Genomic DNA, 12,277 nt, shown 5'->3' with positions numbered 1-12,277 from the left:
TAATGTTGCACTGAAATACGTGCAAGAGGAGATAATTAGTTCGAAGGTTGTCATGTTTACGGACTCCCGTGCTGCCCTTAGCATATTGGTCAGCGATCCCCGTCCTCACCACGGAACTCCGAAGTGGTCGGCACACCGAGCTTGTCACCATGCCTCCCGGTGACGAACCCGCCTCCGCAACGGCTTCGGCTTCTCCGACTGCTCCAGTCATCACGGTTGCCCCACATTGTGACCCAGGTGTGTTCTCTGGCCTGGAGGGACAGGATGTCGACGACTGGATCAAGCTCTATGAACATGCCAGCGCTAATAACAGGTGGGACCCAACGATTATGCTCGCCAATGTCATCTTTTATCTCGGCGGCACCCCACGCGTGTGGCACCAAACACATGATGACGAAATAACCAGTTGGGACAGTTTCAAAGAAAAACTGCGGGAACTATTCGGCGACCCCATTGCGCGCAAGGCTGCCGCGAGAAAGGCTCTTGCATCTCGTGTTCAGTCACCTACAGAGCCATACGTTTCCTACATCCTCGACGTCTTGGCTCTATGCCGTAAAGCTGACGATCATATGTCCGAAGGAGATAAAGTGGCACATGTGCTAAAAGGCATCGCCGACGACGCTTTCAATTTGCTTGTTTTCGGCAACGTGTCGACTATCGATGCCATTATAATATAATGCCGTCGCCTTGCACAGGCTAAGAGCCGCCGTATCTCAAACCACATTGCGCGCCTACCCAGCACCTCCACCAGAAATGTTACGTGTGGAAAGACACAGACGAGAGATGCTATTTACACGCTATTTACACTGGAGCCAGGCAGCCAGGCTGACATTCGCTCGTGCTGAGGGCACCGACCAACTTCTTCGTCGTTCTCGCGGCTGCTTGTCTCTCGCGGAATCATATCGTAATAATATTATAACGCAGTGAGCTTGATTGTCCACTTGCGCGCAGCATTACTGACTGCGAAGAAAATTACATCACCTGGGGTATCTCTCGTTGCTCAATGGATACCTTCACACGTAGGAATCGACGGAAATGAAGAGGCTGATCGGCTCGCTTCATGTTGCACTCATAACGTAAGCGCGTCGCAAATAGAACGTTCCCGCCCCATTTTCGTGGTCGAGGCTTGCCTCGTCGCGCTAGAGCACAACTACTCAAGATGACGATTGGTTGCGCGAACGTGCACGAACATTTATACAGACAAGGGCGTGTGACAAGTCCATTGTGTACGTCTTGTGGCTGCTACGAGACACCTCAGCACCTTATATTTGAGTATCCCACTTTCAGTGCGCAGCGCATGTCGCTAGTGAGAAACTATCATCTCCTTGGCCTGCGGTGTGCGACACTCGAGGAATGTTTATACCCCAGTGGTTGTGCATCTAAACGTGATCAGGCCCATCGCGCCCTACTAACCTTTCTAGAGTTAACTAACTTAGGTTCACGTTTGTAGCGTGAACATTCGACATTGTGTAGTAGCGTGACCTTCAGTGAGCGGCCCTACTGTGTGTGATCAGTACTGTGCCCTAACGCGTCTTCCTTCGAAGATGGGAGGTGGCGGGTTCAAACACCTTGTAGTGTATATTGTGAACCGACTACCGGTGAAACGGTGACTGCGTGCAGCTGTACTTGGCATCTCATCGTGGAGAGCACAATTAGCCGCATAGCGAACTAGCCATGGATTTGGTTGATAATTGTGGAGGCTGTTCGACGCGGCGTCACTTTAATTCCGGCTGCAGTGTCGAAACTCGGCAGAAGAACGTGCGTAGCGCACTGTGTTCTACTTTAGTCTTCAGATTTGTCCTGTTGCTCTTTCTTCTTTGCTCTTTCCTCCCCTCCTTCCTACCTTCCGTTTCTGTGTTGTTGTCACCTCCGTTCAGAAGAGTAGGCAGGCGTTGTGCCCCTTCCGGTGGCAGTTGCCAGCCTGCTCCTCGCTTTTCCTTACTGTGTATATTTGTATATGTGTTCAAAACTAAACAACAAACAAACAAGTTTAGGTGACCACCAACGCAAGCATCGGGTGGTAAACCGCCGCGCTGTTTGAAAAGCCCTATCAAACGCCCTTCTCGTTGATAGGATGTCTCTTTTGCTTCCAAACAGAATAGCATGCCTAAATTGAGCAGTTTTTGTTATCTAATTGGCTGAGAAAAGGCGAGGAACGCGCTCAACTCGAGAGGGTTTCGGTTAGGCCAAGACAACACAGTGAAAGAAGATAACCGGATGAGGAGTGTGGTGCCGGCGTCTACAATTGGCCCGCTGGCCCTTACTTAGCTTGTGATGGCTGGTCGAAAATCACGGTGGTGTGCAGCCGGAAGGCTAAGAACGGAGCTAAAACGAATCCCCAGCAAATAAAGGTTGGCATAGCGATGTCGTATACGTGCCGAAAAGGCTGGATAACGTTATAGTGCCGCGCAATACCATTTATTATACGCAAATAAATCCATGCACCTCGGCCGCTCCCAGTAGCCAGTGCCACAGCGGTCGGCGGGCAGCCATCTTCTATTGCTTTCAGAACGGGGCAGTCTCCGGCTATTCAGAATTCTTTTCTGTTTTCTTAGGCACTACAATGCGTCTTTTACGCGTACACGTCACTTTGACCCGGTAAGTTTTGCGAGTTTGTGGCGTGGCGGGGCAGACAGGCAAAGTGGGCGCAGCCCGGAAAATTTTCACCAAAAGCAATTTGGTCAAACGACGCCCGTTTCGCTAAAGGCGAAAAAAAGTGTTGAATGAGAAATTATTATTTTTATTTCTTTCCTTCTGATCATGCATTATCAGTGTGCCCATATAATATCAGATGGGGCGTTTTCGCGGTTTTCGTGACACCGCGTGAGCACAGGCAAGCACAGTGGGCGGTGGCTCGAAAAATGTTTTACCAATCGTGGAGGGCTGATTGCAGAATTGGAGCAGAAAATTTTGAAATAGCTTTATGTTATAGCGCCCATGGTCAAACCCCACGGGGCGCGCTGTGTCCAAACGTGATAGTAATCGGGTCAATGATGTGTTGATGCGAAATAGTCTGCTAACCGTTTTGCAGCAACCCCGTTTTCCTCCGGTCTTGTTTTGCGCTTAAAGAAAAGATATTGGCTTGCCGATAATACTTTTACAGCTTCTGTTTGCTATCTCGCTGCTTCTCAGATACCAATCTGCGCTATTTATTGTCCATGCCTGCAACGTGAGCGCGTTTCTTTTCATAGAGCTTACGCTGCTAACTAGTGCATATAAATTAAAACTGATATTGCTTTCAAAGTTTCGGAGTTGTTCATTTTTACACAACCAACGTCGAAACTTCTGAACATGAATGACCAGCACCTCTAACTGCGGCTAGCGTAAAGGAAAATGTGCTGGGTGCATGGACACACACACACACACACACACACACACACACAAACATTTCTGAGCCTCATCGCTCTTTTTTTATTTACCGAGAACCACACCGAGAAACACTGAATACTCTCAAACAACACGAACATGTGTTAACCTGCACATTAACAGAAAGAAGTGAATGTAGTGAAAATAGGCCGAGAGCGCGCACAATAGTTCACAGTTTTTCGACAAGTTGGTCAACGCAACTACAAACGTATTAAATATAAACCTACTTCACGCGTTATCTCTAGTGCTCAGTCTTGTGAATCGCTGCAGTTTGAACTAATGTCAGGGTGCCTTTCTTTTCTTGGCTTGGTGTGCGCACGTTTAGCGTTTAGAAGAACAGGAGAATCATGTACCGCCTACACGCGCCAACATTTAATTTAACACTGTTCTCATTTCACTAAAAAAAGGCATTTTTCTGTGAATATCTAACCATAACGAGGCAGAACTACTGCGCATAAATAATGAGTTCGGAAGAAATAACACGCTTAATTCTGATGTAGATATGTCTACAAGTGATTTAGAAGCTTGAACATCATTTGAGGACGAAATATCGCCAGTGTGCAAGGGAATGTTTCCATGCCACATTATTGAAATCACAGCCAAATTAAGGTACAAATCGTCCAACCCAAATAATGTTCGCCAACAAAGTGTACGAGATGTTTTCATCTCGCACTTAAAGTTGTTTATAAACTAAGCTTCACTACACGGCATCGAGTTCAATACTGATTGAGTTGTTCGAGTAAACACCCGAGAGGTGGAACGCACTCATATAAACAGACTGCACCATCGGGCAATTCGGAGTTTAGGATTTCTTTGGTCGGGAAGAACGCAATGCATTGCTTGTGTGCATCACTGTTGTCATCGCTTTGTCAAATCTTCTGCATAGTTCTGTCTTTGTCTTTTCATTTTTTTTGTACACCTAGGGAGAATACGGTAGACTTCTTTTATTAACAGAATTAGGCTGTTTTGGCCCAATTACCGGCCGATATGCACCTTTCCGTCATGATCTCTCGTTTATTTCTTTGCGCTGGCAAATACATATCGACAAGAACGACAACGAACTGTCCTGTTTATGCGCACTGTTGTCTGCGTACTACGCATCACCTTAAACAGTATATTCAATAAATGTGAGGCAGCGGTTATTGTCTAAAGTTCGCGTTAAAGCGCGCATGCCGTAAACTAAATCTCTGCTTAACAGCCCCGTGCTATACTTAACCAATACTGCTCTATAACGTTGTACCGTGTACGGTATAACATTGTATGTAATATGGTTTACACTCCATTTTAACACGAGGTAAAAGTTATAGAGCGAATAGAAGCAAAGCGAATGAGAGGAGCTATTTAACGCCCTGGGCGGCGACATTTTACATAAACGAAGTTTATCTTCACGAAGTTAGCACAACACGAATTTAAAGAACGTCGTTCATGAAGAAGTGGTCACTGGAGGGGGAAAAATGTCGCGAGTCAGTGTTACATATTACGGGACAAATATCCTTTTTCCGAGACCGCAGCAACCTCAATGCAACGCGCGTGCTCGCCCCCCCCCCCCCCCTTTTTTTTCTTTCTTTTCTTGTTGAACTGGGGCCAGGTCTCGGACAGCGATGCAGCACTATACAGCCTGTGTCCATTGTGGACAAACTCACACCTACGTGACAAGGTTGTAATGGTGCAGCAATGTCGCAACCAAAATTACGCCGGCAGTAACTCCCCGGACGCGCCACAACTCGGGCTCCGGCGGGACAGCGCGGTGCCTGATGCTGCGCGGTGGACGCGCTGTCATTTCGCTCCTCTGTCTGCGCGAAACAGCGCGACGAGGACGGCGGCGTGTCGCGCGGGCGCTAATTCAAGCTGTCAACTCGTCTCGCATGCACTGCGACGACGGCGCTGCTCCACGCGTCCGGGGCACGCGCCCGGAAAGCGAGTCGAAGCGCTGGCGTATTAGCGCGGGCGCCGTTCTCGGATGCGCGGCCAACTTCGGGCCCGCAGCAAGAACTGACCGCGCGCCGAGCGTGGCCGCGTTCGCAGGTGCGGCGTCGGCGAGGAGGTGCAATCTGCATCAGAAATTACGGAAGCCGACCATCAGCGACGAAAATGTGCTGCAGTGGTCCTTTTCCTCATTAGGGGAGACCCGCGGTGTTCCAGCGCGCGGATGACGCCATAGATGGGATGGAAAAAAAAGAGAGCCCAAGAAGAAGCTTGGGCATTAAGAGAGTTACAGCTCAGCGAGCCACGGCCAGCGTAGACGCCATTGCGCATGTGCGGTACCACATGCGCAGTGGTGTCGAAGTCTCCTCTTGCACACTTGATGTTACTGAGCTTTTTAATGGATATACTTGTTATAAGAACACCCTTAGTGCATTTTTTTACAACGAATCTGTCTACGTCTAGGATCTGTAAAAAATTATGTACCCCCCCGAGATGTTGACAAAAGCAAATAATCATGTGGGCCGATCTTGGTGATAGCGCAGAAAGGGTTCAAGCTCAATGGCACATACCCCTGTGAGGTCGGGGATCAGTAACGCGCCCTTTAGCTACACTGGTCACACGTTGGACCCAAAGAGGTCCCACGCACAAGGGTGAGAACAGATATCTTGAAAAAATATGTTTTGCACAACTTTTTCAAGACGCGCTGTTAAGAAATCCTTTTCGCCAACGGGGCAAACGCGCTAGTACCACTGCACCTGCGTTCGTCGTAAAAAAAAATGCAAAATGAAAAAAAAAAAATTAAGAAGCAAAAATAAAAAAATAAAATGAAAGATAAATAAAAACTAGCAAAAAATTAAAAGGAGACGAAACAAACAACGAAGTTATGATGTTGACAAAAACAATGCGCCGGAGCGATGAACGCTGTTGCCCAAACGCTATTCTACGACGGTGTGTGTGAAAATGTCAGTATATTCGCATAAAGTAAAAAAAAGAAAAAGAAATATAAAAATTAAAAATTAAAACGAAAGAATAAAAAAATTAAAAAATAACGAAACATACAACGAAGTTGTATGTGTGCACCTTTATTCAAGCAATATAATATTACAACCATAAAGAACTTAATAAAGATATTGAGCAGTGCAGCTTCGCTGGTCTTCCATCTTCATTTAGTGGAAGGGCTCTAAATTTTTTTGATTAATTTGAGGGATCTAGAAGAGGGCTTCTGTGCGAAATGTACACCTCATAGAATTCAAGGGTGCACGGGCACTTCCAAATTTCTAGAAAGCGGAAAGCCATAAAAGTTTATTTCCTAGCGGTTTGCACCAAGTTATTATTTGATCACTTGATATGGTCACAGTAGGCTGTGCATGTCATCCAGCTACTTGATGTATACGGCATACCCCGTGGAGAAGTTGAGAGACCAAGGCGTTTCTTTTATTGTGCTTTTATTGTGTTTTATTTTATTTTTAACTCTGACTTCGTTGAAATTGTTCACGCTCGGTGCTCTTCAGTGGAACAGCTGCCAAGCGTCAGCGAATCATGTCTGGTGCGTCAGCCAATCGTAGTCCTTCAGGCGCATGTTCTTTCTGATGTGCCATCGGCGCCCGTACAATATTGTGCGCGTCAAGTAGGGCATGCAGTATCGCTAGGAATGAACATTAGCGGGTAAATACGTAGCAATGTGGTACCGATAAGAACAAAGCATTTAAGATTAAGATTTAGCTCGGATGCTCCTATCTAAATACATGTAAAAGGAGAACTTATTTTCCTCGGCAACCACTGCAGCAAATTTGGCGAGGTTTGTTGCATTGAAAAGAAAAACGCAGTGACTGTTGGTTTCTAACTTTTGATTTAGGTTGCCAATTTTTATTAAAAATTGGCAGAAATAAAAGAAATTCAGAATAGGAAACTATCAAGTTTACAACTTTGTAACTCAGCAATGAAGAATGATACTCCAATTATGTGAATTGCAAATAATAGTACATCTAAAGCGCACAAAATTGATATGTCACACATGAATGTCAAAAAAATTTAGTAATATGGCAAACGCCCTCAAGTAAATGTTGTACACTACATGCACGGGATATCTCATAACTTGAGAAAGATGGCCCAAGGGGCTAATGTAAGAGTTGTCTTTTCTGCTCTGAAGAAGCTCGGCAAGCTTTGCAAGTTGACGGATCCAAATGCCGTCCCGTCCGATAAGTGCACTAAGCATCACCGTGAAAAATTCATCGAGTGTGTTCACCCTGTGGTGTACACCCTGCTGCTTTCATGTGAGAAGCAATATATCGACCAAACTGGTCGTTGCCTCAATGATCGCCTCCGCGAACACCGCAACAACGTAAAAAAAATGGCACCGGTGGGTTCTTGGCGATTCATTGTCGCGATCATGGCTGCAAACGCATCGAGGACGAATGCACGATTGTTTCCCGTGACAGGACGCAGCTTATCCGTGAAATAACTGAAACGCAGCTGAATGCAAAATTGGGTGATGGAGTGTGTTAGTTACCCTTCACTGGCTCTCACAGAAGAATAAGTTTCTTGGAGGCGGCATCACATGACTCAAAACTATGTTACACAAATGCGCAGCTCTTTTTCTTCATGTAAGCGCATGCGTAGTCTATACTGCTTCACTTATACAAACCGATTCAGTGTCACAATAAATTTAGTTGAAAGTTTGCGCTTGGTGGGTGTTCTTGTTCTCTTACGGCCGTGCCTTCTTTTGTTGTGCAATAATAATTCACTAATAGATTACCAACTTGAGCCTGGAATGCTGCTCTCATTAAATTAATATCGAACTTGCAAAACAACAAAAAATGAAGGCTGAGATGTATCGGCTGTAAAGCTGGACAAGTTCATAATAAATTGTAAGGACCCGTTTACTTTAACCGAGAACACCTCCAAACTGTAATGTAACTAACGGTAAGGACGTCGCACTGGCATGTTTGTCATTTGTTCAGCACAGAAAACACAGTCTGCGTTGATGCTGATTTCCTGCTATTCCACACGATAGTAGACGTGGCACGCCGTGCACATAAAAACGCACCGTGTGCAGAGATAGTTTAGTTAGGTGTTTCTCTTCTCTGCCCCGTTTTACTAGCCCCAAGTGGCAATAGCTTCATTCAGAAAGGCAACAGTATCAGGCAACTGGATATTACAGGCTCTCACCTAACGTCTTATACAAGGTGTGATGTTGAGTAAAAAAAAAAGTAAGCTAGCCATGCCCCTAAGTGGCAAGTTCCGCTTCACTTGTAACTTTGTACACACATAAAGAGTGGCCTCACTGGCCGATCGATGGAAACGCTATTTGCTAGGCCCTGCTTTTGCTGCCGTCTTCAGCTGTGCAGGTGCATGGTCGAGAAACACCTTTCTCGTAGCGAACAGAGATCAGCTAGTAGGAGCAAACCACGACGGCGTATTTTGGTTACGTCTTCGAGAAAGTGGAATAAAGAACATTACTTCTACCATTGCTGTCTAAGTCAGTGAGAAAGAAGAACCCAGATTACACACCAACATGTACATGATTGTACACAGGTGCTTTAGTGCGTGTTAGACTTATTTATTTATTTATTTATTTATTTATTTATTTATTTATTTATTTATACGTACTGTCAATCCCAAGAAGTAATATAATAGAAATGGTAAACAGTGAAATTAAGTGAAATATTGTACCATGCAAGGGGAGGCAAAGAGATAAGTAGAAGGTGGGGAGGTTAACCAGAATAACGTCCGGTTAGCTACCCTACACCGGGGGAATCGGAAAGGGACAATAAAGATAACAGGAAGAGAGAGAGAGAGAGGAGGGAATGAAAGAAGGAGCGGTGAGTTCGCTGACGTGTGTGGTCTTACAGAAATTGCATTAATAGTCACAGATGGTCGCACAAGCCCGTCGTCCTTAAGAAGCACAAAAGCGCTTTCACCGCTTTATGGGCCGACGGGCGATGGGGGCGGTGTTCCAGCAGCACCTGCACAGAAAGCGGCTGATTGTCCAGTTTTTGGAAAGCTTTGGCAAGTTCTTGTCCCTCTGGGGTGTATCGTGGAGAGTGGCACAGCAGGTGGTCGATGTTTTCTTCGGTGCCACAGACCTCGCATGCTGCACTGTCAGTCATTCCAATTAATGCAGAGTATGCCTTTGTGAAGGCAACTCCTAACCAAAGGCGACAGAGAAGCGTAGCTTCACGTCGAGGAAGTCCGAGTGGAGGTCGGAGTTGCAGGGAGGGGTTTAGTCGATGCATTCGTGTAAGTCGTAAGCTTGGCGAGTTCCACACGGTCAGTGTGAGACTGCGTGCCAGGTGTCGAAACTGCCTTGCGGCGTCTGTCCTCGAGAGCGGAATTGGAACGCTGTGCTCTTCTTGATGTGCTGTGCGAGCAGCGTTATCGGCGGAATCATTGCCACTGATTCCACAATGGCCAGGTACCCATTGGAAAAAAACTACCTCGTGACCTTTTTTGTTGGACGTGATGGTAAAGTTTCGCGACTTCGTATGTCAATTGGTCATGGCATCCGTGTCGGAGAACTGACTGCGTTCATTGTAATGCCGGTTTTGAATCACAGAACACAGCCCCTTTTGTAGATCTTTCAGAATCAATGAATTCCAGTGCTTGACGCAGGGCCGTTAGTTCTGCCGCCGTTGAGGTCGTGACATGCGATGTCTTGAACCGCAGTGTCATCCCTCGCGTTGGTATAACGACGACACCAGCAGAACTGCACGACGTAGTCGATCCATCGGTATATATGTGCACGTGGTTGCTGTACTTCTCACGCAAAAGAAGTAAGCTCAGCTGTTTTAGAGCAGGGGCCGGTATATCTGTCTTCTTCTGTACTCCTGGAATCATTATATGTACTTGTGGACGGCTCAAACACCACGGAGGAAACGCTGGCTTGGCCGCAGGTGCGTACCTTGAAGTAAACGACACACGATGTGCATTGACAATACCGGTAAATGTCGAGCAAGGCCTTGCAGCAGTGAGGCTTACCAAGTGGTGGGAAGGGGTCCTAGTATAATGCCTGAGATGCATACGCATTGTCTCAACGGTAATGTGCGTCGTGATTGGGTAATCCTGCGCAACGACAATGGTTTCAACCGTTGATGCACTGCGTGGTAAGCGAAGACATATCTTAATGGCTTGGGCTTGAATACTCTGAATCGTACGCAGGTTAGTCTTGCAGGTGTTGGATATTGCAGGCAGGCTGTATCGCAGGAAACCAACGAACAACGCCATGTACAGCTGTAATATAGCGTGTATAGATACTCCCCAACTTTTTCCTGCAAGGAACCTTAACAGGTGACAGATAGCAGCCAGCCGCTTTTTCACGTAATTCACGTTCGGAGTCCAAGATAGGTCTCTGTCAATTACGACTCCCAAGAACCTGTGACTTCTGCTGTAAGATATAAGTTGCCCGTTAATAGATACGCCGTAAGCAGACATTCGCTTCCTCGTGAATGCCACCATTGCGCACTTCCCGCATGAAATTTCAAGTCCTTGTTCACGAAGGTAGCAAGATGTCATTGTGGCTGCCAAAGCCGAGCGCGAAGCTGAAGTCTTATCACACCTGATGCCCAAATGCAGATGTCGTCCGCATAGATGGAAAGTCGTACGGTGCTTGGCAGGTTGTCAACTAATCCACAGGGAGTGGGATTGAAGAGAGTCGGGCTAAGCACTCCGCCTTGAGGGACTCCTCGGCTACCGTAATGCTCGGATGTCGGGCCATTTTCTGTGTGCACGTAGAATCGTCTCCTCTGTAAGTAGCTGCACACCCACATATATATCTTACCACCAAGTCCGACGGCTTCTAACGTGCTAAGGATGGCTTCATGGGTGACATTATCATAAGCCCCTTTAACGTCTAGAAACAGAGCAGCAGATAGTCGCTTACAGGGTTTTGGTGTTGCAGAAATGTTATCAAGTCAACAACGTTGTCTGCTGACGAACGGCCACGTCTGAATCCGGCCATAGCATCTGGGTAGATTTCATAGTACTCTAAGTACCATTCCAGACGTGTTAAAATCATTCTTTCCATTGTTTTTCCAACACAGCTGGCAAGTGCGATCGGACGGTATGAGGATATGTCCAAAGGCGACTTGCCAGCTTTGAGAAGTAGAATGAGGCGAGTTGACTTCCATTCTTGCGGAACCGTACCCGTCTGCCAGGAGTCGTTGTACAGGAGCAAGAGTGCCTTCCGAGCTTGGTCTCCTAGGTTACACAGGGCACGGTATGTAATGCCGTCAGGTCCTGGCGCTGAAGAATGCCTGCACAAAGCCATTGCAGCTTCTAGTTCTTCCATAGAAAAAGGGCATTCCATGCGGGGATCGCGTGAGAACAGTGGGTGGTCGAGCGTTCCCGTACCCGTTCCATCGGAAGTTGCTTCACCAGCAATCTTTCTGCAGAAAGATTCAGCGACGTCAATATATCTACATTGTAAATGGAGTGCCAGAGATTTAAACGGGTGGCGCTGACCAGAGGTTGTGCGAAGGCCACGAACAGTCCTCCATATAAGCGACAAAGGTTTTCGCGGATCCAGGAACTCGCAAAAGGATACCCATTGTCGCGAAGCCAGCTTGTTCATGTGACGCTGTATTTTCTTTTGTGTTCGTCTAGCCAATCTCAAATCATGATTGGACTTCGTGCGTCTATATCTTCGCTCCGGACGACGACGAATTGCTCGAAGTTTCGCTAGTTCGATGTCGAAATCGGTGCGGGAAGAACTCTTCGAAAGCAAATGCGTGGTTGTTTGTATGGCATCCTTTATCGCTCCCTGCAGGTTATAGGAAGTGCCGTCGCGACAACAGCCTTCCATTATTATTTTGTATTTAGGCCAATCGGCGCACTGAACGGTTCTGGAGAACTTGGAGCTAGTCAAACCTTCGATCTTGAAATAGGTTGGGATGTGGTCACTACCCTGCGTTTCTAAATCCAAAAACCAGTGCACTCTTCTCGAAAGCAAATGTGAAACGAAGGTAAGGTCCAAGCAGCTACTGTACGC

Source organism: Dermacentor andersoni, chromosome 2 (assembly GCF_023375885.2).
Source record: "Dermacentor andersoni chromosome 2, qqDerAnde1_hic_scaffold, whole genome shotgun sequence".
In the NCBI taxonomy this organism is placed as follows: Eukaryota; Metazoa; Arthropoda; class Arachnida; order Ixodida; family Ixodidae; genus Dermacentor; species Dermacentor andersoni.
The sequence above is the reverse complement of the archived record's forward strand: the minus strand, read 5'-3'. Positions refer to the sequence as shown.